Source organism: Rattus norvegicus, chromosome 9 (assembly GCF_036323735.1).
Source record: "Rattus norvegicus strain BN/NHsdMcwi chromosome 9, GRCr8, whole genome shotgun sequence".
Lineage (NCBI taxonomy): Eukaryota > Metazoa > Chordata > Mammalia > Rodentia > Muridae > Rattus > Rattus norvegicus.
The window spans coordinates 97,106,867-97,134,655 of NC_086027.1; the positions used below are offsets into that span (position 1 = coordinate 97,106,867).

A 27,789-nucleotide genomic window follows, 5' to 3' on the forward strand; every position below is an offset into this window, starting at 1 on the left:
GATTATAGTGAGGATGGACTCAATGGGCTGCTGGATTTGGATCTGTGACAACATTAAAGATGATTGCTACCGGCTCCAAGTGGCAGCCTTCCTTCCCTGCCCTCACCACCACCGCAGTCAAAGGCTGATTTGACCTCACTGAGGCAATCAACCCTACAGGCCTCTGTCTGCTCCCGTGAGATGACTCATGAGAGTAGCCAAGCTTGGGCTGCTTTTGCTCCGTTGCCTCTCAGTGTGATCATTCACTGAGCTCGCACGGAGCCTCTACTTCTGTGTGTGAGCCTAGGCAAAGGAAGTGTAAATATGCTGACTTGTATTCTGTTGCAGCCTGCCCAGTGGGCAGCTCTCCTCCCCTTGTAGTAGTTCCCTAAAGCTGAGTTGTTGTTGTTTTTTTAAAATTCTTCGTTTTACTGCTTAACCTCTCCCGGGAAGGTTCCCCCCAAACCGAGCACCGGAGGTCTCCATCATCTTTGTTCTTCTATAGGTACAGGGGGACCCCCCGAGCCTTCAACCCTGCTCCCTCAACTGGCGCTGTTCAGGAAGGAGACAAGGAGGAGTGTTGGCGGGAATCGCGCCGGAGCAGTGGAGGCGCCAGTCAGCCAAGCCTTTTTCCCTAAGTAAATCAGCCGCTCAGTCGTCCCCGCCCATTCAGAACGCCCCGCCCCCTTCAGCCAGGCCCCGCCTTTGCTAAGAACTGCCCTCCCCCAGCTCCGGGCACAGTCCCTACTCGCTCCAGCCTCAAATTGCCCACGCCCCTTTGAGCACGCCCTGCCCACGTCTGCCCCAGTATCGTCTAGGCCCCGCCTCTCCGACAGAGACTCCTCCTCAAAAGTGCGAATCCGTCCCGGGTTCCTACGCCCAAGCCTGAGCTTGACCCCGCCCCTCTCCCGCCCCGCCCACAATTTTGGCACCGCCCCTCCCGCGGTCTCTGCTTGCGCTCCGCCCTCCTCGAGCCCGCTGTTTGCGCCCCGGCCCCGCCCGCGCTCGCGCCCCGCCCCGGCCCAGACCACCTCTGCGCCCGCCGGCGGGGGCTGAGCGCTCTGGGCCGTCGCGGTGTCTGGGTACCTCACCACCTCCGCTGCCTCGATCGCTGTGACTGTGGTTCTCGGAGCGGTGCGCGCCCCCGGCCGGGTGAGCCCCACAGGACAAGGGAGCCGCAGGACCCGTGGGGCGCCATGCGAGCCAGGTAGGAGCCCGGGGCCGGACGGCGCACTCTACCCCCTTGCGCGCTGTGGCTTCGGGCAGCATCCCGGACCCAGGGGCGCGGCTAGCCCCGAACAGCTCCGAACCCCTTGAGCTCCCGGTGCCCTGCCCTCTGTGGTCACAGCCTGATCCGGGCTGCGGATCGTGGTCGCTAGGGCCTGGGGCGCAGGGAAGGCGGAGAGGGGTCGCGGCGCCACCCGCGTGGTTCTGGGGAGGAGCGAAGAGAGAGCGGCTCCGGGTTAAACTTGGTGACAATGCACATTTCAACTTCTTCGGATAGCCCTCCTGGAGGATGAAATTGAAAACTCCAGTTTCTGTCTTGGTGATCGAGTGACCGCGCAGCCCCGAGGTGACAGCGCCGGGGTGTGCGGGTGGGAGCGGTTAGGATAGAGGAGCGTTGTTCTGCAAGTGCTGTTTACCGGGAAGCCGCCCTGCGCCGCCCAGTGTGTCTTGTTAGAGGGTTTGGGGGCCAGGAGGCTCCCCGCTGGGATCTGGCGTTGTAGTGTGCAGGTTTAGGGAGCTTAGTGTGTACTGTGGGGCTGGCTGGCGCTGGCCCTTCCCCGGTGTGGGGCGCTTGCAGATGCCGCGCGGGAGGAGCGGTGGAGAGCAGGCTGGCCGCTCTGCGTACGCAGAAGGTTGTGGAGCCTCGTGGATCTACGAGATTGGAAAGAGAATACCATGCTGGGCTTTATTCATGTTTATTCTTCCCTTGTTAGTGCAGCAGATTGGTGTTCTGTGATTTAGCAGCAGAAATAAAGTTCGTATAACTTTTGCTCTGATTATAAAAGCAATGAGTGCCCAGAGCGGAAATAAACAACACAGGAGATCTACCGCCGATCCCACATTCGTTGGGGTGGGGGTGTCACAGCCTTGTAGATTTAATCATTGAATTATACCTGGCGCCTCCTTGCCTAATCGGGAGAAAACCCTTGCATGAAACCATCCACTCTCTACCTTTCTGATTGTCTCGTGTCCAAAGTTTGGATTTTTTGATCTGCCTTACCACAAAGGCTGTTTCTGATAGTCACGAGTGCCCTTTTGATGTATGGGGTTTCCCATAAGATGGTGGGTACAGATGGAGAGAAGCGGGGACCCGGTACCTCAGCCCAGTCCGTGGTTTTGGTGTCGAGCCTTGTAAAAATGACAGTAATGATTCTCAATCTGCTTCCTAGGCTACCATAAAATTTAATGGATGGTTTGCAGAGCGTTTTTGGCATCCTTAGACGGACAGCGGCTGTATTTCAATGTGCTAGGGAGCATTTAGCTGTTGTACAGTGTCATCTAGGTAGCTAGGTAAAACAAGCTACCTAGAGCTTGGCTCTCCTGCCCAGGAAGCAAGATCTAGGCAGGCCTCAGGGATCCCCAGAGCACACTCGATTCTCCTGTTGGTGCAGGCGAAGCCCTTCAAAGTGAGAGGCTTGGAAGTAACTGGTCTTCTCAAGGATCCTTCCTGCAGCATCTTTTGGACTTGGGCGGGGGTGGGGGGGGTGTCCTAAAGTCAGGGGGCATTGGTGCCTGGGACATGCAGAGCTGTAGAATGCCCTGTAAATGCCTGCCCAGGTCACCCTCCAAGAGAGAACAGTTGGTCCTGGGAGGACACATGAAGTGAACAACCTGGTTTCCCAGCGATTTGTTTTCGGTCTCACGTGTTTACCGATTGAACAATGACCGGCTCCCAAGCTGGCTGCAGAAATGCCAGCAAGGCCTCTGTGGACTTTCCTTCTTTTCCTGTTGTCCCCAGGATCTGGCACCAGGCTTTACTGTTCTTAACGAACAATTAACAGGGATCCAGACCGAGAGGTGAGGCACAGGCTGCCTTTTGTCCTTACCCAGTCTCCCCGCCCAGAGCCAGAGTCAGGCTGGAAGCTTTTCTTCAGGTTCCTGGTGACCCTTTGATAGTTTTGTTTCTAATTGTTGCTCCCACCAGCACTTTGATGTGTCCTAGGTCTGGTTGCAGATGCGAGCTCAGACAGGGCCTTGGAAGGGTCCAGAAAGCTGGCTGGATAAATTGTTTATGAGGCACCCTTCGCTCTGGTTGTTGTTAACAGAAGTTGTGTTGCTAATTTTCTGGGTGGGAGTAGAAGGGGCTGGGGGTGGGGGAATGGGTCTTCCTAGAATTTCTCTTTTGCCGGTTGCTAATCCAGCAGCAGGCTGGAATTATTCCCCTCTGGGCTGTTTGCTTAGACTTTCTTTTTATTCTAATGTTGGTTCTAGTCTGATAATGAGATAGGAGGATGAATGATGAATGGGGTTTACACCCTCGATTCCTGGGAGGCCTCTTGGATTTGAGTCCTCTGTTCCCAGCCAATTAAGAGCCTTTGGCTTTCTGAAGCCAAAAGGGGTGTGTGTGTGTGTGTGTGTGTGTGTGTGTGTGTGTGTGTGCGCGCGCGCGCGCGCGCGTGTTCATGTATGCGTGCGCTTGTCTCTTGGGGAAGAAGGCCATTGGTGTCTCTCTGAGAACCCTTGACCTGAAGGAGTCCAGAGCCACCGTGCTCCTAACTTGCAATCCCAGCTCTAGGCACAGCATCTTAACTCCCAGTTGGAATCGTATTCAGTGAGTAGACAGCTTTGTGGCTTCCTATTGCTTTGTTATTTTCAGGGTTGACACCTGTGTGGGATTGTGTTACCATCTTTCTCCCGAGACTTGGAATCAGGTCCCTGGGACATTTCCCAGGGCCCTAGAGATAAAGCACCAAGATTTCTTTGTCCCTTTGTCCCTATCTGACGGCCAGGAATGGGGGTAACCAGCAGATAGCTTTGTTAACCACAAGTGCACTGGCTGCTGCATTTGTCGCTCCATTTCCAGCACAGCTTCTAGTGGCTTCGTCTAGGTCCTGGCTTTGGAGAAACTTTGCACAACACAAGCCCTACAGCTGCCCCTCTTTGGAGAAGTGACAGGAAAATTATTGACCAAACCCCAAGACACCCAGGGAACAATGCATCTGCATTCAGTGTCCTCCAAGAAGCCTTGGCCAGCTATTCAGTAGGCCCCAGGGCATCTGTGTTGCATAACTCTACACCCTAGGCATGAAGGCCAGCTCCTGGGAGAAGATGTGAGTCTCCAGAGGGCAGAGATTGCATAGTGCTTCAGAAATGAAGGCGGTGAGGCTGAGTTTTAAGGAGGGAGAGGTGACCATCCTAAATGGAAGAACATCTCATCTGTTGTGCACCTGCCAGATGCTCTGCACCTTCGCACCTTCAGTTGTCAGGGAAGCTCCTTAAACAGTTAGGTAAGCAACTCAAAATAGCTTCAGGAAGTCCCTGAAACTGACCAGACTCACTAGGTCCCTTTCAAGAGTAAGCAATAAAAGTGGGAGTCACTCTCAGGCTGCAAAGAGGACTCTGAGATCAGACCTGCTGCCCGGAAGAAGCAGAAACCATCCTAGCTACCTGGAAGAGGTAGAGACAAACAGAGTTACCTAGAAAGGACACTCCAACCTGTTGAACTGTCTGCAGGCTGTTGCAGTGTGCTCTGGGTTCCCAGCTCTTATGAGCTGTCACCCATGCTGGGATAGGCTTTGGTGACTCGGCTGTCTTGAGTCATTTTAGCTCCAGTAAGTAAGCCCGATAAAACTCATTGGCTCACCAAATTGGATTTTTGGTGGTGGCATTTATACTTTGGTCTGTCATGGGCTCCCCATCTGTGATAAATAGACATGTGTAGTGTCTCCCCAGGACAAGCCTTGTCACAAAAACAACATCACTCCAATGACATTTCTGTATCTTTTTGGAATCTTCCTGTATGCACTTCAGGGAGTCCACACAGATACTCCTGTTGACAGGGAAGCTGGCAGGATTTTGCTAGCTCTTCCACCCCGATAGGTTGATGCATGCTCGAACCAGGATTTGAACCTGGATCAATGCTATCCAGAACACCCCCCACACACCCCACACACACAAACACACCACACACACACACACACACACCACACACACACACCACACACACAAACACACACACACACCACACACACCACACACCACACACACCACACACAGCACACACACAAACACACACACCACACACAGCACACACACCATCCCTCCTCACTGAGTGCTGAAGTTAAAGAAGCGAACACTCCCAGTCACGCATTTGGGGAGTGCTAAGAAACAGGCACAGAGATAGCCAGATCCTCCTTTCTTACACTATTAAAAGGAGCTCACATTCTGAAGGTGATGAAGCCTTCTCCGCCTCGTGGAAGGCAGCCTTTGTGCTCTCCACCCCCTCCTGCAGCGGGTGTCTTCACCCTACCTGTCTGCAGGGCAGAGCTTGATGTGTCTGGAAGATCTGAGGCTCTGCAGCTGCAAGAGGGCTGGCAGAACTGACTGAGCCTGCCCCGGTACCACTGAGAGAGGTATTCTGGACTGATGACATCACAAGAGTTAAGATTGTAGGAAGGCTGTTAAGTGAGCATAAGATAAGGATTCCACCTTCCTCTTTACAGCCAAATAAATGACACACTGACAAGACTATTCTTATCTGCTCAGTGGAGGCCTGTCCCAGGAGAACTTTGTGGATGCCTGGTATCTCAGCTCTTCCGAGCCCGTTGAATAACAGCAACAACAAAAACCCACAATCCTTCCTTTCAGAGAGTTTTATGGATCCAAATTCTTTTCAGTCTTCTGGCCACCATGAAGATCCCAGAGTTTGAATGAAATCCGATGGCCTGTTTACCCAGCCTCTGGTGTAGGAGGCTAGGTGCCAGGTGTGTGCTGGGAACCTGCTCCAGGGGAGGAAAACAAAGAGCCTGGGTGGCAGCCTTTGCCAATTTTTGTGGTGTAAACACTCCCACCCGGGCTGATTTTAAGCTCCCAACGTGGGCTGGCAAAATTCCTACACGTTTAACCATATGCGGGAGCCAGCCCCCCCAAAAAGGTTTCAGGTCATCTTACATGTGCTGAGCCCCAACCCCTTCAGTGAGGTGACAGACTTGCCTAGCTTGGGCAGGGTCTCCCTGGATGCAAATGTTGCAGAGGTTTTCAGGGGACACTGTGCAACCTAATTTGACCAGCAAGGGAGCTTCAGATGGCTTTAAAATCACTAGGGACCTTAAAAATGTGATTTTTGCTCCCACCTGGTAGGAATCTCTCTGAGTGTAGGCCTCCAGGTCTATAGAGGTAGGCGTGAGTGTGTGTGTGTGTGTGTGTGTGTGTGTGTGTGTGTGTGTGTGTGTGTGTGTATCTGTGTGTCTGTCTGTCTGTTGTACTGGTGAAGGTCAGATCAATCTTACTGTCACGCTAAGGAGCTACAATCACCCTCTTTTTAATTTTGCCCGCCTGTATATATGTGCACCACACGAGTCCCTGGCTCCTGAGGAAGTCACAAGAGAGTATCTGATCCTCTGAGACTGGCATTACAGGTGACACCACCCTGTGGGATCTGGGAACCCAACCCAGGTCCTCTGCAAGAGAGACAAGTGCTTTTAACACTGAGCCATCTCTCCCGTTCTCCTATACCTTGCTTTTCAAAACAAGGTCTCCCACTAGCCTCAGACTCATCAAGTTATGCTGGACTTGTTGGCCAGTGAGCCCCCAGCCCTGGGATTTCAAGCGTGCACCGCCACGATGTCAGCTTTTTGCAGTGGGTGGGTGGGGATTGAATTCAAGTCCTCCTGCTTTCTAAGGCAAGCACCTTACCTACTGAGCTGCACCCCTGAACTCTCAGCTCATCTGTAACTTTCAAGTGCCCAGGTGATGCTCACATGAAACCAGCCTCGGTACCACTAATGTATACAAGGAGGAATTTGTGCAAGAAGAGAATTGGACAGGCAGCTTGGGGTGAGGTGTGGCCAAAATCCTGAATTCTGGTGTGTGTGTGTGTGGGGGGAGGGGTGATGTTTCCCTGGTGCAGAAGATTATTCAGGGAAGTGCTGTGTTTTGGGGAGGGGTGGGCAGAGGCCAATTTTCCCAGTTGCCCTCTGGAGTCTTGTGTAGTCTTTTCATCACAGAGTAAGTCCTTCCTTGTCGGGTCTTGGTTGCTTCTTCTGGTTTGGAAGAAGACTGGGTAGAAGGGATTTGGTTCTCAGGTATGTGTGTGATGAGGTCATCTTGCATGTTAAAGCAGAGGTCAGGAGGCCCAGCCACCCACCCACTGCAATCCCCACCCACCCACTGCAAAAAGCTGCCTTCCTGGGGACCATCCAGGTAAAGGAGGAAAGAGGTCCAAGGCTCTATCAGGGTCTTTTTGAAATCATTGGGCTTCGCGCACATATAAGGGGTGCTTATATTTTTTTATATTATCAGTAAAATAATTAAAAAGTCTAAGCACACTCTTTAGCAGCATGGAGAGAGAAGTACATGGGAGAGAAGTGTCCTTCAGCCATGGTTAGCAAGACATCTTTAACCCCAGCCAGCTATGGTTAGCAGGGAAGATGAATTGGAATTTTCTTGGTGTGGTATGTGTAGTATTGGAGAAGACACCAGGTCACAGGCTAGGGAAGAGAAGGACCACAAGAAAGGGGACAAGCCTGGGCTCTTCTCTGCTTTGTGGGCTCCAGAGACTCACTGTGAAGCTGCCACTTTGGGCCACCCGTGAAGGTGGGCTAAGGGTCTGCCAGTGCAGAAGCAGGTGTCATCAGGTGCTGTGTTAGTAAAGGGAACCAAGAACCCTAGGATGAAGGCCTGGAGGCTTGTGGGTTAGGCCTGAAGGAGCTGTGCGGTTAAGACAGGGGAAGCCTCAAGGGCAGAGGGGAAGAAGAATTGTGAGTAGCAACAGAAGCAGATCCATCACTTAGGGGTAATCAAATAGACAGGATGACCAGGGTAGGACCAAGATGCTCTCAGATATTCAGGGGCTGACATCACGTGGGCAGTACTATTGAAGGTCCCAGGGAAGAAGGGAGAGACATTCTTCAGGACTAGCAGGCTAAGAACAACCTCCAAGTACCTGTCCAGGTGTTACAGCTGCAGCCCTTATCCAGCCTTTGTGAGCTTTTGTTTTAAGGACATGGCTCATGGGATACCTTCATCCCCTCTGCCTGGTTTCCTAAGGTCAAGAGCTGCCTTGTACCATTTATCTGTCTGTCCAGTGTCCTTTTGCCTTCTCTCTCTCTCTCTCTCTCTCTCTCTCTCTCTCTCTCTCTCTCTGTAACATACTTATGTGTGAGCACATTTTTGTACAGGTGACCATGCATGTGTGTGCATGTGTATGTGGAAGCCAGAGGACAGCCTTGGATATCATTCCTCAGGCACCATCTACTTGGTTTTTCTTTATAAGATGTTCTCTCAGACCTGGAACTCAGCAGGAAGCTCCAGGGGTTGGTCAGTCGGTCTGTCGGTCTGTCTGCTTTGTCTCCAGGACTGTGATTATGAGTGTGTGTCGTCACACTCTGCTTTTAGTTTTATAAGGTTTTGGGGATCGAACTTCATTCCTTTACGATTGGCCTCTTCCCCTGCCCTTTACCTGTTCTAATCTATGCACCTTCTGTGCACAGTGGGGTGCACTAGCCAAGGGAACCACAGTGGTGACTCTGTCTGGCAAGCCTCACTTTCTCTTCTAAGGTATCTTGGCACTCTTAAAATTAATGCCTGACTTTAGTAGTCTGGCTTATGAACAATAATCAGCTTACTTATACGTGCGGTAAAGTAGCCATCACAGAGTTGTATGCAATTTAATTTTTAATTCAGGCAGATATACCCGGCCTTTGTTTACCAGTGTTACATCATTGCTCTCTGTAAAGGGGCTTGAATAGCTTTAGGATACAGAGTTGTCTGTGGGATATCCTAAAAAATTCAAGTCCGTTTACGTGTTTGAAATTCACCAAGAATTAATGGCTCTGAAAGACAGCAGTGCCAAAAGTTTGCACGTAGCCCACACATACGTGGATATGTAATGATCTACTAGAAAACAATTCATGGGTGCCTACGTATCACATATGAAATATTAACACATCGTGTGGGCCCACAGCAGCCTGTGTCCTGTGCAGCCCAGTGGTGCTTAGTGATCAGAGGACAGTCACATAGCCCTGGCTGCTACAGTTTGCTCTTCTCCAGACATCCCTTCACAAAACTTGTGTTTCATTTCAGAAATCTGTCCCCAAAGCCTTTCAAAGAGCAGTTCTATTCCTGGCAGGGACTGGGAAGCCATTGAATAGCTCACCTTTTAAGGGTTGGGGCCAGGAAATGGCATTTGAATTTGGTACCTCTCCAAGGCCATAGTGGAGATAAGACACCAGGATCCATGTAGACGCCATCAGTTGCTGCCATCGTTTCTGTGCACACCTGCACACTGAGTTTGGCTTATGTTTTTATCAGAATTATTCGGATAGAGGCAAAGGACCTGTCAATGTTTGGACACACACGCAGACGCATACACAAGTGCGCGCGCACACACACACACACACACACACACACACACACACACACATACTTGAAACAACTGTTCTTTTTAAATGAGTTTTCTGTGATTTCAGGTTCTTCCTGACCTTACTGGGCTCTTCCCTCTAGCAGGCATTGCGACATGTCTGTGACATGTCTTTAAGTAGCTGTTTCTTTGTGGTCAGTCAAATCTGAAATGGGCTAGTTTGCATAACCCCAAGTCATCCAGGAAGATCCTGGCTGGGAATTAAGTGACTGCCTATCAGGTTCTCCTAGCATGTTGCATTTGCACCAGGCCATTGTGGCAAACAATAGCTGAAAGAAGACTGTGCTGAGCTAGAATTTGAGAAGTTCCCTTTCCCTAGGGGCCTCTCCAGTGGCCTTTTGCTGAGCCAGTGCAGAAGAACCTGGGCTTCCCCGTTCATTCCTTTTGAAGTTGGGCCTGTGAGTGGTGACCTCAGGGCTGACCTTTTGCTGTTGGGATTTTTCAGATGAGGTCACTGAGAAGCGTCCGCACCCTGTCTGAGGTGGACTGAGGATTCATTCTGACTTTGGGCCTCTTGTCCATTGGAGTTTGTTTTTAAATATTGAGTGAATGGAGCATGTTGTGGTCAGGGCAGCGACCTGGTGAAGGCGTGACCTGGTCAGGATGTCTCCTGGTGAGAACAGAGTGCTGGGTTTTGATTCTTTGGATTTCCAGCTGACCTTTAAAGAGCAAGTGTGTTCACCTCGCCCTTTGTTCAAGGTCCTGGGAGGAGGAGGAAGAGGAGGAGCCCAATAGAGGTAGAGGAGGGGGGTAAGGAAGAGGAAGAAGAGAGATGAGATTCTGCAGTTTGTGCTCCAGGACCCCAGACATAGGTTGGTCTGCTCTGCCTGACAGCATAGAAAGACCCCAGGAAGGTAGGAAGCAGCTTGCTAGAGGATTCTGTGCCTTGCTTGGCTGGGGGTGGCCAGCACCTTTACAGATGCATGAATTGTCCACAAAACAGATGCTTCTTCCTTTTTAAAAATTATCACACCCCCTAACCAAAATCTGTATTGATTTCACATTATCACTCAATAACTGTGCATTTCTTTTAGAACAAAAGAGAGTGTTAAAGGGGAGGAAGGTCACATCAGCAGTGGTTCACACACCAGGGATGGAGCCATTCACATTTTTTATGTGAGTGTCAAGGTTCGAAGTCATGGTGCTTCTGGCTACAGGGGTCTTTTCCGAACAAATACTGTTGGTTTTGTTTTGTTTGTTCTGGGTGCTTGTCTGAAGTTCATGTTTTCCTGTTGATAAACAGAATTTGCATTCCTGCTTCTGACAGCCAGGTTCGTGTTGAGCTCTGTCGGGTCCATTTTATATTTATTGAGACAGGGTCTCAGTCTGTAGCCCTGGCTATCCTAAAATTCGCTGAATAGTCCAAGTGGGTCTTGAACGCACAGGAGATTCTCTTCCCTCTTTCTCCAGAGTGAGAGCGCTGGTATTAAAAGCAGGCTTAAACCACGCTGTTCATAGTTGCCCAGATCGTAAGCTGCATTCAGGGAACATCTCATAAACATAAGCATCTTTCAGTATAAGCTTCCCTTAGAATTAGTCTTACTTTTATTCTGTTCAAAATCTATAAAGCACCGTGTTTGACTGTTGGTGACTGTCATCCCAATACAGTAAAGTCCCTCACCAGGCGATGCTGCTGGGGGCAGTTTCTGTTTGCTCTAAAAGCAACTTCCCTTCCCCACTCCTCTGAAGGGCTGATTCCCCAAGGCGCACTACTTTTGGAAGTTTGGCTTCTGTTGGGACCCTGGGGTGGGATGAGGAAGGGGACAGATGGGTGGTGACTTCCACCTGTTCAGGTTCAAGAGCTGAGGCCTTGAGCTCTTCTGGTCATGCCACAGTATCTGGGGAAATTCATGGGCTCTTTATCAGAAAGACTGCATTGTGATTTAGCTCAGGGAAGGGTGCCGCCTTGACTTTGGGAATCTCTGCGTTCATTGAAAGAAGCCCTGGTTCAGGCTGCTGATGGCCAGGTCACAGTTCTCCCTCCAGACTGCAGTCCATTGTCACAGGATTTCTCCAGTCTGGCAAGCGAGGAAAACCAATTTATGGGTGGAATATTTTTCTGGCCTGTCTCCTGAGAGTGGTTTTGGCACTGGCTGATCCTGTGACTCATCTACCCATTGGTAACATGAAGCAGCATTTTGGGGGCCTTGTAAAACCCTAAGGAGGGTCACAGAGTGGCTTGACTGGCGGTCTGGAACGCTCAGGGCTCATTAGCTTTGCTATTTGGTTCTGGGTGCCAGGTGCTGCCTTCACTGGGTTTGAGGTCGAGCTCTGGGTTTAATGTTAACCCACTCACTGCCTGACTAGGTAGGTAGAGGCGGTATGAAGACCCCAGAGACAGCTCTGCTAGGGTGTTTACTCACCACAGGAGAAAGTGTTAAAGTACACGGGGTAGGGCTTACAGGTTGAAGTTGGGGTGGGAGAGGATTCCCAAAGAAGCCTTATGGCATGTAGTAACGTGTGGGCCAAGGTAGGTAAGGTGGGAGTTTGTGGGCTATGGGTAGTCAGGTTCCAGGCTTGGGGAATCCAAAGAGCCAAAAAGGGATGCAATGGTAAGAGAGTTGTCCCAGAGCAGCCGGGGAGGATGCCAGAGGCAGGTACTTGGTCGGAATGGCCCTTCTGGGCCCCGTCAGCTTTGAACTTTATTTGAGGACACTGCGGAAATTTGATTAGATGGGTGAGCATGATTTGAAAGGCCAGGGGGCAAGCTGCCCAGGGGGTGAGCAGTCCAGGGGGTGACATAGCTTAGGAGGTGACCTGGCAAGGGACTGAGCCCTTGGGTCCCTTCCGTGAGGACAGGTGTCCTCTGCACACAGAGTTGGGTTCCCTGCCTGCAGCCTCACATGAATGCCACACAAGTGGAACATTTTCCTCCAGTCCCGTTATGAGATTTTTATAAAATTACTCTCTGTTGAAGAGCCTCTCCCTACAGTTCTACAATTTATCGCCCGGTTGCCTCTGCTGATGGGAACAGCTGCGTGGAGTCTGCCTGTGTACTGGCTTCTCTGAAGTTGATCAGGAAGGAGGCTGGTCCTCTATGGAGACCGTCTTCTCTACCCCCAAGTTTACTGTTAATGTGTAGTTCACCGACTACCAGAGTGATGTCTCTCTAGCACACATATGCCTAGATAGTCTCGAGTGTTCTTTGGGGAATTGGATACAGCCTGCTTCTAAAGAAAGCGAAGGTCCTCAGCATCCTCAGGGAAAGTTCTGAGGATGCTGCCCTGAAAACTAAGAGTGATTGTCATAAACACCTTTTTAAAAACCATCCAGAAATCGACTGCTTGCTGAGCGTGAGTTTGAATCTTATAACGGAGAGAAGGAATGATTCCTGTGAGCTGGGAGAGAGTGAGAATGGCAGTGGTTATGCGATTCTGCTACACCAGGAGGCGGAGTCACAAGTGACAGACACACTCAGAGCTAAATGCCAATTGACTGCTTAGCAGATGATAAGAAACTGGGCATTATGGGAAAATCTCGGGGCGCCTGTGATGGCGAGATTATTAGTTTGTCTGTGGTTCTCTTTTGACTTCAGTTGGTGCTGCTGGCAGTCATCCCACAGAGCTCTCGAACAGTGGCCTGGAAAGGAACATGCAGGAATCGGTTAGGTGCAAGCTTTGACATGGAGACCATTGGGTCACTCCTCCCGCTATTTAAGGAAACAAAGCAAAGTGTGCCTTTGAAATGGGAGCAGAGAGGGTCAGAGAAGCGGTGGCTGCTGTTTGCAAAGTTCTGCCAGGCGGTTGGTTACTACAGCAGGAGGATCTTTGATTTACTTAGTCTCCAGGGATGTTCATAGGGTTAAATGGTCCTGACCCTGGTTGACCAGAAAGAACTGAAGCCAGATAACCATGCAGGAAACCAGGGCCTTGCTACTTAGAACACCAGGCAAACATGGTTAACCCAGGCACCTGCGCCTTGTGCTTAACTTCCTGCTCCTCTCCACCTCTTCTACCTGAGCTGTGGAAGCCTCTTGTCTTCCTTTGAACTTCAAGGTTCTTCAGGAACTTCAGAAATTAAGTCATTTTCATGGGATGGCAAGTTCTCCCGATATGGACCAATGTGGGCATCGCCTGTCCAGAGGAGAATTCAGAGCTTTGCTTTGTTAAGCTAGCTTTATGGGTGAGAGAAACCATGACCGTACTGATGTGAGAGGCCAAGCTTTTATTGTCTCTCCTCTTGAGCCCGACCTGTCTCTGTTGTGTCAGAGTAATTGTAGTGACAGACAGGACTTCCTTCATTTCTGACAGCCTGTCCAGAGTCTTCAGCATTTTGCCCAGAAAGTTATTTTTCCTGTCCCAGTTGAGAGAGTGAGGAGTCTTACTGTGTAAGAGAAAGTAAATCGCACTGTTAGAGCTGAGAACCACAGAAGCCGGCAGTGAGGACCAGACTGTCTTCCTCAGGCTGCTCTCTCAGCCTGGCCACAGGTCCTCTGGACTCCCTGGGTGGACAGGCCATTGCTGGAACCAGTCCGAGGAGCACAATGGGAGGTGGGAACCTGGAGTGTCAGGTGACAAGTGAGAGGTGGGTGATCGGAGGAGCCTGGTGTGGTCCAAAGGCAGGATGACTGGGTGAGACCCTGGGTGAGAGCATGTGGAGGTGTTAGAGGGGCCTCCATCCTCACCTTGATGCTTGGCTTTGCTGTCTCTCGCCTCCTGGCTGTCCCTAGGTCACCTGTGCTCTTGGCCTCTGGAGCAGTCTGTATACAGCAGTTACCACCCTCTACCCTGCTCCCTCTACATCTCTACACTTGAAGCTTAGGGCAATAGAATCAACCCTGTTCTTAAGGTAAAAGACAATTCTCCCATGCTGTGTCTAGCGTCTGCCCTCACATCAAAGCCCCTCCTCACATCACAGCCCCTCCCGTCCCTTTCCCTTTTCCCGTAGGCTCTTACCATCCAAGCCCTTCAGTATTCACATAGATACTGGCACTGTAGCTGCCTCGTCCAGAGCCCTGGTGCAGAGTACTCAGGTATGATGCGACACCGGCTGCTTCTCCTCATGCCCTCCTTGGCTCCATCAGAGCCTGCTGCCTGGTTGAGGAGATCTGCTCCTGGCCCTGCCTGGTAGGTGTTGGAGAGGCATCTTTGACCTCAGTGGTGTGTGTCACACATCCCCATATTCTGTTCTTCTGGTCACCCACCAGTAAGAAGCTCACCACTTGGTGGACCAGAGTACCTCCTGCCACTTGTACAGAAACCCACCCCTTCCCTGGAGGTGACCTCAGACACCTGGTCCTTCTCACGAGTCCTTGGTGGAAGGAGTGAAGTGTGGGGGCTGTTTGGACCGTGGTGTACCAGAGACTCCGTTCTCAGATTAACCGAGGGATAGTAATGATGTCTGACAGAATGTTCTAGAATGACCTTCCTTTTTCTGACACGGTAGTGATGGCTGATGGAATGTTCTGAATATTTTTTGAACTCTGCTTGGAGTGGGTATTTGGGATTGGCCGTGTTTTTGGTTATTCTTGGGCACTTGCAAAGTGGTTGTGTTTTCTCTGTGACGGAGAACTTGGCATTGATCACTGATGTTGTGCTTCCTGTTTGCTGTATGATGAGTCTCTTTATCAGGCAGCCCCGGTATGGACAGAAGGGTTGCTGTGGTTGGTTCACACCTTGGTGATAGCTTCCTCCCTCTGGTCTTTCGAAAGGTAGACCTAGTTGTCTTATATAGCCCAGACCTCCTTTTCATAGGGATTGTGATACCCACAGTGGGCTGAACCCTCCCACATCAATTATAAAGAATCTCTCCCAGACAAGGTCATAAGCCAGTCTGATCTGGGTTATTAATTGCAGTTCTGCCTTCCCAGGTGATCCTAGATTGTGTCTGATTGACAATAAAAACTAACCAGGATGGGCCGTGATGCTTACTGCAACCCAGGGTTATACCCAGACTCCTTCTCCTCTTCCCAGTGGCCCCTGGAGGGTAGGGAATGCTGTGTCTGCTAGTGCTGTAAGGCATTTTCTTGTTTCTGATATCTAGTTTATTAGTGTGTGCAGTATTTTATATGGGTTTTCCTTCTTTGTGCTTAGTCTTGATCTGTGAGTGACTTTGGAGTATAACAAGGTCTTTCTACCTCAGCGTACAACTCTGTCTTCACGGAAGCTTGGAGATCACGTGTTAACATGAATGCTCATGGGTATCCTGGGACCTTGAAGTCCTGCTACAACCTTTTGTGAGTCACAGTGTGGCCAATGAGTTAGTTGCACGTCTTTGAGCCCTACCTCCAGCTTTCTACGTTTGCTTCCTGGATTCACCCAGGAGACACACTCAATACCCTTCACACATGACACACCACTGAAGTCTTGGCTCTTTTCCAAGAACCAGACTATGGATCTGATGGTGCCTCCTCCTGGCCTGTAGGTGACCAAGGGCCTTGTTGTGTCACAGAGTGAGCCCAGGATAGCATACAGAGTCTTTAGCTGGCTTTCCAGCATCTCACCTTTAGCCTGCCTTCCCTGCAGCCTCTGTATTTACACAACCTTTCATGGAAGGTGGGAGGGAATGAGCTTCCCCACCATTGCTGCCTGGAGCCACTTGAAACCCTTGCAAATTAAGACTTCGTTCTTTGTTGAGACAGACTGGACCTCAACTCACCCTGTAGCTGAGGCTGTCTGTGAACTCCTGATTCTTCTGCATCAAATGCTGGAATTGCAAGGCCGAACCGTTGTTTAGGGCCAACATGCATGGTGTGGCAGCAGACAGCACATAAAACATGTCACGGTGGAGGTTCAGACCTGAGATCGGGGAGCATAAGGCTCTCAGTGATGAGCACAGTGGAAATGCCCAGTTTGTTTGAGTGATCTAAACTCACTATAGACGATTTAGAAAGTCAGAGAAAAAATTAAAAACTTATCACTATTGCCATGAGAAAAATCACACAGACATTATTTTCAAAGTGGAATCCTTGTTGTCAATTTTGCAGCCTACCATTGTTACTGGCCAGGGCACAAGGATAACATCCACTAGTGGACACCAAGGTCACCGGCAGGTCATCCAGTTGTGCGACTGTTCTAGGGGTTAAAAATCACTTTCTGGGCTTCTATCTCCAAGACTTTTCATTGACTTAGGACATGAGGTTGCCTGCTCTGTGCATTCTGGGAAGTAACTGTTTCAACCCACCCTTCCTCTTCAAGACTGGAATAGCCACAGAGCTGTCCAGCTTCACTCTGCCTAGCTGCTTTCACAGAGGCAGAATCATGACCTAAGCCACAGCCGCATTTCTGGGAAAGATGGATGCCCCCTGCCCTTGATTGGACAGCCAGGCTCATCAAGCCTTGTAGTTGCCCAGTCCTTCTTTCTCAGCCTGGGGTCTGAGGACCACGTTGCCAACAGGGACTGCATCCCTGAGTGCTTTCCCAGATCAACTGGGGCTTCAGATTTCAGCAGCTTCTCAGTAACCTGGGGACACAGCTGTAGGATGAAGAATATTCAAGGTCCCGTCCCTGTTTGTGAGGGACCCTTGTGGAAGCACAGGGAACTGTGGGGGATTTTTAGCTTCTGTCTTAGAGATGGTGCACTCCACAGGGATGTTATGATTTAGTGATTGTGGGGTGTTGGGTTCTATTTCTTGCTGTATTTTATGGTGTCACTTAGCTGTCGCTCAGAGCACAGGCTAGTGGCAAGTTTCAGAACATGACAAAAACATGGGGCCTGTCCCTCCTCAGACTGTTCACTGGCTAGTACTAGGGAAAGGGAGGAACTTGAGCTGGCCCACATCTCACCCTGAGGTTGAGTTTCACTACCACGGGCCCTGTCTGTTCATGACATAGGCCAATTTGTAATGGGGATGACGATTTGTAATGGGGCTCACAAGAAAACACCCCGATTAGAAGGGGTGTGGAGTGTGCCTGGCACGAGCCACGGTCCTGCTCCTCGGAACCAGCTGTGCCTAGTCGTATAAACAGCCGCCTTTTTCAGGGGTTCAGGAACTGGCAAGGGAAGGTGGTGAGCAGTGGACCTTGGGAGTCAGTCGTGTGAGGGAGTAGAGTATTTCTGAGGGTGAGTGTGTGCACACAAGAGCTCTTTGGATGACAGGTGTTACTGTGGGTTGGATCGTTACCACAAATGGAATTGGTGCCCTTTCTTTAGAGCCTCAGTGGCAGCTGCCAGGCGGCTTGTAGGTCTCAGGGCTCTGCCTCTCTCCCACTGTCGTCCTTCTGCAAGGCCCAGGGCCTTTCATCCCCAACTGAAGTTCACGGCAGTGGGACATGAGCTCAGAACCCTGGTTGCACCTGAGCGCGGTGTCCTTTCCTTCCCACACTTGGATGGTATCGCCACCAGGCTTTTACTGGCTGCCCGGGGACTAATTCTAGAGTCTGACCAGCAAGGCATCAGTAACCCAAGACACTAAGCAGTTTGCCCAGGCTTCAAGAGTCAGCAGCCAGGCACAGGTAGATAGTTCTGGGACCACAAGATCTGAGAGATCCTGCTACCCAAATCCTCCCAACTCCTGTGTATGAGCATGTATCTGTTCTCCCTCCTCACCTTCCTGTCATCTTCAACACAGTCTGACCCCAAAGAAGCTGGTCTCTGAACCCTGAGCCTTGTTCTCACAGCCATGGGGCCTAAAGCAGAGTCCAGGGCCTGATGCAGTCAGTGGTTGGCTGTGCCTTCTAGTGGTTAGCGTCCCAGTTTACACCTGCAAAGGATACCTGCAGACTTAAAGCACCACTGTCAGGTGAGCAAATCTGTCAGTAGGAATGACTGCTTCAGGCTGAGTACAGATCAGGCAATGACTGGTTTTGTCAATCAATGGTACACTAACTAGAATCACCAGAGAAGAAAGTCTTGATGGATCTGGAAGAGAGGCTTCTCTGGGTCTGGTTAGCTTGTGGGCATGTCTGTGGGTGACGTCTCGATTGCCTTAATTGATATAATTGATGTGGGAAGACCAGACCGGTTTGAGGCCTGGACTGTAAAAGAGTAGAGAAGGCTAGGTGAGTACTAAACACGCGTGTATGTATTCCTTTCTGCTCTTGATTGTAGATGTGGTGGGACTTGCTGCTTCAGGTTCCTGCTGCTTCGACTTCGCTATGATGGAGCTTCTAAGAAATGCATGGATTATCTGTTATTACCTATTATTATTATTACTACTACTACACTATTACTATTATTATATTAAATCCAATATTATCCAGAATTACCTACTTGACTAGGTGGTGGAAAGATTCTGGGGAAGGCAGGTGGAATTCAGACCCCCTTTTTGTTGTCCTGTGGTAAGCACAGATATCACCTGCAGACATTTTTTCCCTGCCATTCCCACCGAGGCTTCAGTGAGTTCACAGACCACTCTTTCAATACCAAGTAGTGACTTCAAGTGCATCCAGATGTCAGGGCAGGTGTGAGGGAACTCGGGGTCTCACATATGACTGCCTGCAGTTAAGCCAGGGCTTCCATCCCCTGGATTTGTGCTTCCTGTTGTGTAATCCACGTGGGAGCTGGGTCTTTGCCTCTCTTGCTGGCAGTGGCCCAGAAGCATCTTCGAGCGGAAGGGGATAGGAGCCAGGGAGGGGACAGGGGCCTGGGGGAGGGGTTTAAAAGACGCTGGCCAAGTGTCCACAGTCCACCTAGCAGTGCTAAACCCTGACAGTCTGCTGTGATGACAGCGGAGTCCTCCTGTGTGGTCATCCCACCAATGACACATAACCGCATAGAGCTAGTGAGAAAAACGCAAGACAACTCCCAGCTGCAAAGCAGCTTTTAAAGCACCTGACTGGTCCTCAGAATTGTCAAGATCACCTAGCAGAAATATATGGGGAAATCACACAGTCCAGACGGCAAGATGATGGGTGATGCCCCGAATGGGACCCTGGAGCAGATGAAAGGACCAGAGGGAGGCAGTAAGTGGGGAAGTCCAGCATCTCCCTTCTCTGCAAAGCGAAGCTCAGCCAGTTGGGCCCCGTCCTTTTCCTATCAGCAGCCTCTTTGTTCAGTCCTGACCTGGACATTTAGAGGTGAGCTAAATGTCCCAGCTAGCCGTGGTTGAGCTTCTAAGCAATGCAGGGATTATTTCTTTGCAGAGCAAACCTGAGGGAGGGAGAAGGGTGCTCAAGACAATGGGCCATTAATAAACTGCTCTGAAATTCAGATCCCAGGGCACCGGGCCTTGGAGTGAGCTGGCAGGTGTATTGGGAACCTGTCAAGGTCCATGCTAATCCTGCCAGTGACTTAGGGGAGGGAGGATGGAAAGCAGGATGGGATTAGCTCTCCTGCAAAGTTGACTGGCTAAACTGCCCAGAGACTGAGTCACATCAAGACACCTGTTGAATTAGATGGAGTTAGTCAGTGTACAAGTGAGCCCAGGTCTTAGGAGTAAGCATTTGCATGTGCTCAAGTCTGTCTGTCTATCTGTCTGTCTGTCTCCCTCCCCCCCTTCTCTTGTGTGCACTCAAGTGTGTGGTGTGTGTGTGTGTGTGTGTGTGTGTGTGTGTGTGTGTGTGTCGGGGGAGAGGGAACTTAAGTTTCTAATTTTAGGAGAGGGCTTCCTTCCAGGGCCCAGCTCACACATGCTGGAATCCTCCAGCCTGTGACTTCTCAGGTCTTGCTTGCCTGTCCAGAAACAACCTAGCAATGTAAGAACGCAGCGTGTAGCCCAGCAGGTCCGGGATCGGGGACAGCTGCTAGCACGTACTGTGCAGAGTTCTGGATACCTGTCAGGTGTTCCTATCCACAGTAACCTTCTGAGATGAGATCGCTGAAGAACTGAGGGTGAACAGGCCTGTGGCTTGTGGGAGGGGTGGCACTAGGTTCCAATCCTGGAGAGTCTATGGTCTGTTCCGACCTTCACACCTGAAGCGTCTCAGGGGGGACAGGTGGCCGACAACCGATAGCTTCCACATCCATGAAGATGTCTTGGCTGGATATCAGAGGCCACCTGCCTTGGGCCTCTGAGATGTTACAGTTGGGGGTAGACACCTTGAGGACTTTCTTGGTACACACTGGGTGCTGGCCTGTCTAGATGAGAGCCACACCAAGGGGAGCTGACTGGTGTTCCGTGCTTGTGGTCCTCAGAGGCAGTGTAACCGACCGACAGCCAGACTTGCCAAGCCCTGGCCCACCTTTTCCACAGGCACCGTTCTCCTGGGACCACGCTGTCCTGGCTGCACCCTAACTTCACCTTCACCCCACCCCACCCCCACCCCTGCAGGCTTCCTCCAGAGCCCCAACATCACGTTTTCTTCCTCATGCCAATGCACGCCTCTCTGAGCTTACTGAAGTGTACATTTGAGGTCTGATGTTAGACACAGACCCCCCCCCCCCATCTGCCTCACTTACCTGGTATGCTCTCCAGGAAGAGCCTGAAGGTTTATGGAGCGCTTTTTCTTTCTTTTTCTTTTTTTAAAGCGAAGGCCTGAGTGTTGTGGTGGAGACTTGAAGGAGTTTCACTCCCCGGGCTGCCATGCACCATGGTCGCAGACCTGTAGTGAGCAGCAGTTCCTCCTCTGATTTCTGTTTACACACACCCTTCTTCAGCGTACACACAAATGCCTAACTCCCAAGACCTGGGCTCACTCAGTATGCTGACTAGCCCCATCTAATTCAACAGATGCCTTGATGTGCCCTCCTCGGTGGAGAAGGACCACAAGGACCACGGTCATCTGTTCCTTGACTCGGCTAGTGTCTGATGGTGCTGAGGTGTGAGGGGCAGGCACAAATGCTGGGCCCCTCACCAGACCCTCGGTCCTTTTACTGCACAGAGGCCCAGGGCTGCCGGTTCATGCGGCACTCCCTGGTGAACCCTCCTGGCCTCCTTCCTCCTTGCAGATGGCGTCTCTCCTCACGCCTGTTTTGGGAGTGTTTGATTGGACACTCTTTACACACAGAATGCAGCTTTGTGTAACTCCCAGCTTCCGACAGTCAACTGGTGTTTTCAGTTGCCAGAGAGGTACGGACACCCCAACAGGAGGATGCTTCAGGGTCCTGGGAGCTCTGACCCAATGAAAGAAGCCGAGTCTTCATAGCTATGGCATGGTGGTTAATCCAGGTGGGGCGGTCCTTGAGTACACTAACCCCACCTGGGAGGAGCAGCCGCGCCTCAGAGAAGAATCTGAGGCCTCTGTTGAGGTTTGGCAAGAAGGGCAAAGAGGATTTCCGGGCAGTGGTATGGGCTAGAGCTGGCCTGGTTCTCTTTCTGAGCAAGATGAACAGGAATCAGGGATGCCCAGGAGGACCAAGCTGAGTTTTCTGAGGCTCTCGTTGTGCTTAGTATCTGTTGCCCCTGCCATGCAAGGGACCAGGCCAGGGGTTCCCTACGCTTTGGGTAGCTGTAGACAGAATGCAGAACGTCAGTGTGGCCGTTGAAGAGTCACAACAGAGAGCTCTTGTCCAGACATACACAGCCACTGCTAGGACAGACGGACTTCAGCCTGTCTTCCCTACCCCCGTTTCAGATGTTTTATTTGTTTTTCTAAAAGATTTCAATCTTTTTCTTCATGCCTATGAGCATTTTTTTTTTTTGCCTGCACACATGTGCACCCTGTGTGTCCCTGATGTCAATGGAGACCAAAAGAGGGCATCAGACTCCCTGTGGTGAGAATTACAGATGGTTGGGAGCTGGGAATCGAACCCCGGTCCTCTGAAACAGTAGCAAGTGCTCTTAAAGGCTGACCCATTGATCTGGGCCAGTCAGTTCTTTTGTCTGGTGGATCCTAAGTAAGTGCGGCGAGCTATTCCTGTCCTGACTGTGTGATGACTGTCTGCTTGATTGCATTTGTACAACACAGAGTTTGGTCTGGTGTTCTCTCCTGTCTCTGGCTGCCTCCAGTAAGATTAATTCACCAGAATGGTAATAGAACTTGCCTAGCATGGACAAGGTCCTGGGCTCCATCTCCAGCACCGTTTGGCAGGGCTTAGTGGCGCACACCTGTGCTCCCAGCACCCCAGGTAAAAGCAGGAGAGGCAGATGTTCAAGGCCATCCTAAGCTACACAGCCTGGGTTACAGGATTCTCTGTCTCAAGTCAAAACGAAACACAGCAAAAGGTCAATGTCCCTTCTGCTGTTAGGTGAGGGAGCTTGCTTAATAACCCGTTGGCTTTGTTCACAAACTCCCCTGTGAGTCGTCTCACACCAGCACAGCAAAGAAGCCACAAACCACTGTTCACTCCAACCAGGTGATCAGGTTGATTCCTCCCGGCAGGGTCTTGATGAGATCTTAGCCTTGCTTGAGAGGCTGAGGACCCCCACCCACCCACCTGGAAGAAGATGGTGTTTTCACTCAGCTAAACCAACCCTGATTCCCAAACCACTGCAATGGAGAAATGTTCAACCTCTGTTGTCTGGGGTTATTTGCCATGCAATGCTGGGTTCCTTTTGACCCGCCAGGCTGACCTTGGATTTACCTGTGCGGTGCGTAACTGAATTTCCCCCATTTTCACTGTGGGGATTTCTGTAGCATGCCTTGTCTATGGACTTGTCCCTACTTCTTCCGAAGGGGAAGGGCTTTGTCCTCCATGTCCACCCCAGCGTACAAACTGCCAGAGGAAATTGGATCCCCTGCACACCTCCACCCTTGAGCTGTTCCTCCGAATCAAGCTCCACACTGACCACCTTGTGCTATCGGAGCTGCCCGGGGTGATGTGTATCTGATAGACTCTCAATGCAGGTACACCTGCCTCCCCTCCCCCAACTCACGGTTCTGTGTGTGTGTGTGTGTGTGTGTGTGTGTGTGTGTGTGTGTGTGTGTGTGTGTGTGATTATTGGCATGGTTTCGGTTCACTTTTCTCATTGAATCCTACAAAGTCTTCCAATTTACTAGAACATGGCAAACTGCTCTTCCCATGTTCTTTCACTGTGGGGGAGAGGGGTACCCCACCATGGAGGGCTTTAAGACCGAAGGAGACTCATTGGAATCCTCCTGCCCCAAGGGACACTAGGCAGGATTGTTTTCCAGCTTTTCCCAGCCGAGACCTGGGTGCTGGGGCCCTGGATTCAGCTCTGTCCCAGAGACATCCTCTGAGAGGGCCTGCCTGAGAGCTGCTTTCTCTCTGGGCTCCCTGGAGGTGGCTGCAAAGGAATGTGGGCCCCCTGGCTGAGCGTTCCAAACACACACGCATTCCTGAAGCAAGTTAAAATTAGAAAAAAGGCCGCCACATTTCCTGCCATTCAGGCAGTCGCTGGTGTTTGTTTGCACAAAGGTTCTTCGGTAACAATCTGGACTGGGTTTGGGAGGAACAGAGGTGAAGTCATGATTTTTCGGGAGGGAGGTGAGCGGTTTCCATGGCGACCTTTGTTGTGGGCGTCACCCCGCTTTGAGTCCTTGCGGGATGATCCTGGAATGGAAAAATGCTGTCAAACAACTCCTTTTGATAGTTCGCAAGAAAAAAAAATTTAATTTTACTCGATTTATTTCTAGAAGGCAGCTGGAAAGGGAAGAGAGCACAGCCTCTTCTTCCGAAATGCCTGCCTCTCTTTTTAAATGACCCTTGTAAGTTTGACTGCTGACCTCCGCTTTCTGCCTACTCTGGTGGTGGGAGGGTCATCCCCTACACACTCATCAGACAGAGTCCTCTCGGTTCACAACCTGTCCACACTGAGGTATGAGAGCCTCAGTCTGGGTCCATGTATGAGCACTGTGAACAGCCAGCAATCATCTCTACAATAATGTCTGCTAGCATCCCGGGGCTTCCTCGTGCACAAGAGATGGGGACAAATGTCTTGTCTCATAGAACACTTACCCTGTAGGTACGGGGACAGGGGGAGGTGAAGGAGAGGCAAGTGAAGGGGAGAGAGGGTTGGGCAGCAGAGTATGCAGTGTCTGATGGAGTGTGTGCCCCGAAAGACACCGGGACCCTGGTCTTTGTGATTGTTACCTGTTAGAGCAAAGGGAGGTCTTTGCAGATCGGAGGAGCCTGGGGTTGTCAGGATTTCTTGGTGTTTTAGAGAATTGATAAAGAGGAGATTCAAGAGCCTCCCGCCAGCACAGTTTGGGGCATAGCACTGCTGTAGGAACTTGGGTGGTGAGATCACCAGGAGAGACAGAAAACTAGACAGTCTAGGACAGGGCAAGGCTTGTGTTCATTTTTAGGGGCGACACTACCACCCGATTGCCTTCTGCAAGGCCCCACCTCTTAACGCATTCATCTTAGCATCTCCAGTCTGGGAGACTTAGGGTTTCAGCATTCAAGCCATGTCCCAGCCATCCCATGCGAGGCTCCTACTTCTGTCCTACATGCAGACACACATGTCTCTGTAAGAGGTGGAAGAGAGAGGTGCGACCCGGGGAGCTGATGACAGACAGACGCAGACGAAACGAGCGAGCTTTGGGTATGGAGGCAGGGATCTGGGGATCCAAAGACTCGACCACTACACAGAGCCTTCCTTCCTTCCCGGGGTTCGCTTCCCTGCTGATTGGCCTAGGACCATGGCACCTGCATCAGTACCCAGACCTAGCTGACAGCCCCAATCCATGACCTCTGGTGATCCTTAGCCTGGGAGTGATCCATGGTGATTTTCTGTATTATTGATGAGAAAGCCACCTACTGGAGTGCAGGTGCCCCTTTTTCTTTCCCCTCTGATCTAGCAGGGGTGTCAATGCATCATGTTAATGGAACAAAATATTTGCATTACTTTCTAAGTTGGATTTTTTTTTTTTTGGTACCAACAATACAAAGTCACCCTCCAACATTGACTAGAACCAGCCAGGAGTCCCTACCCCCATCCTCCCACCCCTCGCCCCTGGTTTTTTTTCTTTTTTTCTTTTTTTTTTGTTGATCAGTCTTGTGTTTGTGTCCTGGCAAAAAGCCAACCCAGTGACCTAGAGCCAGCTGTACATTTCCCATCTGTTCCAGACTGTGACCACCCCACCCCCACCCCAAAAGCAGAGCCTGGTATTATTTAGATGGCGACCACACAGGATCAGGATTTGGGGCCCTGGGAGGATCAAGGGAGAGAGAAAAACAGCAAGGAATGGCCTTGTGGACATGGAGGCTGCACTGGGCTGGGACCTTCTTGAGGAGCTATGAGACCATGCCTTGGAACTGTTCCTGGGGACAAGGAGCATGGATCCTAGGATTTCTTTGGGGTATGTACTGAGGCCCGGTGTGCTGCCACAGGGGAGCACCCTCCACAGGGAGCACTCAGCACCTGCACTTACCCTGGTTGCCCCCTGAAAGGGATCTGTGTGTGCTGTGGTGTGATACCCATTATGGTTTGCTGCCTCTTGCAGTATGGGCTTCTATTAGGCTGTCTTCGTGACCCCCGAGGGTTGTAAGAAAGGGAAATGTATTGGTCAGGGTTCTCTAGAGAAACGGAACGGACAGAACGAGTATATATGGGATTTATTAGCGTGGCTTACAGGTTATAGTCCCACAGTATAGTCCAGCATGCCTGTTTCCCACTGGAAAAGTCCAAGAAGCCAGTAATTTTTTTTTCTTTAATTGCACGCGGCTGGCTGTCTCAGCACAAGAAGTCTCTAATACCAGTGAAGGAGTGAAATTGCGGTCAAGAGCGAGGGCAAGCAAAGAGAGAGCTTCCCTTTTCCCTGTCACCTATATAGGCTACCACTAGAAGGTGTGCCCCAGATTTAAGGTGCATCTTCCCACTTCAAGTAATTCAATCCAGAAAACTCCCTCATGGGCTCGCCCAGCTGCTTGGATTGTAGTTAATTCCAGATGTAGTCAGGCTGACAACCAAGAACAGCCCTGGAAGGGAGTATTTCTTCTCCATCCAATGGGCGTGGGGAAGGTGACTCCAAGCCATCGCTGTGATAACGCTGGGAAGAACATGGGAGAGGTGAAGTTTGAGCAGCTCGGAGGAGCCTGTCCTCCCTGTTGGCTCACAGTCCTCGTCATTCCGGGATGGGGTTGCCTTTTTTTTTTTGTCTCGTGCTAAATCGTGCAGGCAACTTTCATCTCTCACGTTCAGCCTCACCCCCCTCTATCTCTGATTTCCAGCACACTTGCTAACCTTGCCAAACTGCTGTTTCACAGAGAGAGGCAAGGAGGAAAGGGAACTGATGAGGAGGGTGAGGTGACAGAGCGATGGCCGCCGTAACTTCACATCCCTTAGAACCACATGAACCCTGGCTGTGTGTGGCGGGAACCCAGTTCTAGTGGGCTAACTTTTCGTGACTGATTAATGGGGCTCGTGAAGAAGAAAAGTCGGAATAAATAGGTATGTAGAATAGTCACGGGAGAGAGAGAGAGAGAGAGAGAGAGAGAGAGAGAGAGAGAGAGAGAGAGAGAAGAGAGAGAGAGAGACAGACTGAGGCAGGGCCCACTCTCATGGCCACATGGCCTCTCTGGGCAGGTGTGTACCGGATCACTGGAAACACGGCTTCTGTTTGCTTCTGCTTTACCGAAGCGGGGCGGCTGTGGAATCAAGGCCAATAAACGGAGCTAGCTGACAGGTGGGTGGGTCACTCAGCCCTGTACCACAGATCCAAAGGCCTCCCGAAATACTTCACAGTCCAACAGAGAGATAGCCAAGTTGCTGGTTTTCAAGTTTGCATCACTTTCAATTAAAAAAAAAATGTGTGCTTAAAACTAAGACATTGTCTGGGATGGTGGTACACACTTAACTCAGGAAGTTGAGACAGGAAGACTTCAGATTTGAGTTTTTGTTTTTTTTTTTTTAAATACAAGATAGTTCTTACAGACTGGAGAGCTAGTTCAGTCTGTAACATGGTAACAAGATAAGCCTGAGAACCTGAGTTCAGTCCTCAGCATGCACATATAAAAGGGAACCGTGGTACGAGTATCCCAGTCCTGGAAAGGTGGCAGGTCCCTGGGGCTCCCTGGCCAGTCAGCCTGGCCTCGTTGTTGGCCTCTGGTCTTGGTGTGAAACCTATCTTAAAAAAGAAGGCCCCTCCTGGGGACAGCTCCTGAGGTTGATCTTGGCCTCCACACTCGTGCGCACATACACAGGATGCGTAAGGAACAAATAAATGAAAGGTATTTCTTGCGATGTGGGAGTTGCTTTGTGTTCTGGGTAACGCTGTGGTCAGCCCCTAGGGATTTCCACTGAAGTTTCATTTGGGAGAAAAGTTTAAAATACAGACTGGTCTTACAACTTCACGCAGGTTTGGGGCTCCGAGGGATTTTCCTTTCTCAGTTTCCATCTCTGGGGGGGGCGTGGTGGATTTGAAAGGAACAGCCTGAGATAACCCATCAGATCAGTTAACCACAAGTCCTTGGAAAGTAAGCTTCATCACCCTCTTCCCACTTTGCTCAGACGTCTGGTGCGGCCTTTCTCAACTGTGACTGTCACTCCATCCTGCCTTCCC

The 27,789-nt window shown here is 50.8% G+C and overlaps 1 protein-coding gene and 1 long non-coding RNA gene across 6 annotated transcripts in view; one reads left to right on the top strand and one right to left on the bottom strand.

Annotated features, from left to right (window-relative positions):
* Positions 1-1,010: 1,010 nt before the first annotated feature.
* Positions 1,011-27,789, top strand: part of Sh3bp4 (SH3-domain binding protein 4) — a 79,002-nt gene continuing 52,223 nt past the window's right edge. Inside the window, exon 1 of one of the 4 annotated variants that reach the window (NM_022693.4) lies at positions 1,011-1,186. The gene's annotated coding sequence lies outside the window, so the exon portion shown is untranslated. Of the gene's footprint in view, positions 1,187-1,290; positions 1,553-27,789 lie in introns of those variants that run through there. The other 3 variants (XM_039084182.2, XM_039084183.2, XM_008767298.4) reach the window with 3 other exon arrangements.
* LOC134480405 (uncharacterized) lies at positions 12,172-14,901 on the bottom strand. 2 transcript variants are annotated; one of them, XR_010054855.1, is made up of 2 exons: positions 14,461-14,901; positions 12,172-13,144 (listed from the first exon to the last, which is right to left on the bottom strand). It is a non-coding gene; the product is annotated as an uncharacterized LOC134480405 (long non-coding RNA). The 2 variants fall into 2 exon arrangements; XR_010054856.1 differs by having other exon boundaries at positions 12,172-13,888.